The following is a 1744-nucleotide window of genomic DNA, read 5'->3' as shown; positions in this document are numbered from 1 at the left end:
AGAAAGGATGGTGATGTCATTTACATGTGTAAGGAAAATGGACCCGACCCATTTGATTAAGAATTTTGGTGTTTGATGATCAACATAAACTTGTAGGCTAATGTTCTTCAAGTGTTTGTGTTTTGAAGTTTACAAGATGCAAAGTGGATTGAACTGAGGCTCTAAGGATGCAACATCTCAAATGAAGACCTAGAAGACTCAAGAAAGCTCAATAAATACTCAGCAAATGTCCAAGACACAAGACCCAAAGAAGCTCAAGCGAAAGAGAGAAGAAATTCTGAGATGCACTACAGTAAACGAAGAAATTTCCGACGGCTAAAGCCGTCGGACATAAGATTCAGACCGTCAGAGATAGGTTATGTCCGACGTCATTAACCTATCTCCGACGGTTTTAAGCCGTCGAGGATAATGCGTCGGAAATAGCATTATGTCCGACGGCCGCCATCGGACATAAGTTATGTCCGACGGCCCCATCGGGCCGTCGGAGATAAGATGTCGTAACCGTTTTACCCGCCGCCTGGGCCCACTGCTGTTATGTCCGACGGTTTAAAGCCGTCGGACATAACATATAACTTATGTCCGACGGTTTTAAGCCGTCGGACATAACATACACCTTATGTCCGACGGCCTACATTAAGCCGTCAGACATAACATTTTTCAGAAATTGCACAAAATTCTGAAATTTAAAAAATCTGACATTTGCAAATACAAAACAAATTTCATACACATATACACATTCACATTCACAAATATACTCACATAAGTATACACATTCACAAATATAATCACATAAGCATTCACATTCACAAATTTAACATAACGACATAGTTCCAAATGGTTGCAACAAGTGTTTACATAAACATAGTTGTCCAAAATCCAAAATGAACATTATTCGACGGATAGGCTTTCACATGAAAGGTTGCAACAAGTGTTTTACATCATTATCACTCATATCCATCGCCACCTCCTCCGGCTGGACTATGCGTGTTGAAAAGATTGTTCACCCACGAATGTGTTGTGTCGTCTTGACCAGACCCATCTCCAGGTGCGGCAACTGAAGCGGGTGGTGTCTGAAATCCCTATAACACAAGCACATGAAATAGTAACCACTCACGCACGCATATGTGAATATGTCACACACGCATATGTGTACATACCATAGGGAATTGTGACGGAGGCAGAGGCGGAGGTGGAGGCGCCAACATTGGCATTGGCAGTGCAAAGTCCGGAGGCGGCATCCCATATGTCGGCATCGGGACGCCCGCTTGTTGGGCTAGTTGCTACAAATTATATACAAGTCATTGTTGAGCAAACAAGATACACATCAAGTGTTTTGCAAAATAAGCTACAAAATGTTACTTCAACTTACCGAGAGAAGAGCTTGATTTTGGGCCTGGAGGCTTGCATAATACTCCTCCCTCTTCTTCTGGTACTCGGCTTGTTGTCTCTGGTATTCAGATTGTTGCCTCTGGTACTCCAATTGTTCCCTCAAGACTGATTGATGGTACTCTGCCTGTTGACGCAATACTGCAAGCTCTATCTCATGGGCTGCGGATCGTGAACGGGACGACTGTGAAGACGACGATGTGGATTGTCGTCCATGGCGTCTCAGCTCTCTGGAATCAATCGTAGAATCAAAAATACCCAACCTACAAGAGTGAACCATGCACTTAGTATAGTAACTCATGGCTCAGTTGAATCGCAAGCATATGATGACAATTTTGAAAACCAAATCAAATAATCT

At 42.9% G+C, this 1744-nt stretch overlaps 1 long non-coding RNA gene across 1 annotated transcript; it reads right to left on the bottom strand.

Moving 5' to 3' along the window:
- Positions 1 to 742: 742 nt before the first annotated feature.
- Positions 743 to 1280, bottom strand: LOC118473359 (uncharacterized). The gene is made up of 2 exons (XR_004852682.1): positions 1158 to 1280; positions 743 to 1079 (listed from the first exon to the last, which is right to left on the bottom strand). It is a non-coding gene; the product is annotated as an uncharacterized lncRNA (long non-coding RNA).
- Positions 1281 to 1744: the final 464 nt, after the last annotated feature.

The sequence above is a fragment of the Zea mays genome, chromosome 9 (genome assembly GCF_902167145.1).
Source record: "Zea mays cultivar B73 chromosome 9, Zm-B73-REFERENCE-NAM-5.0, whole genome shotgun sequence".
Taxonomy (NCBI): Eukaryota; Viridiplantae; Streptophyta; class Magnoliopsida; order Poales; family Poaceae; genus Zea; species Zea mays.
This window is presented reverse-complemented; position numbering and strand designations above follow the sequence as displayed.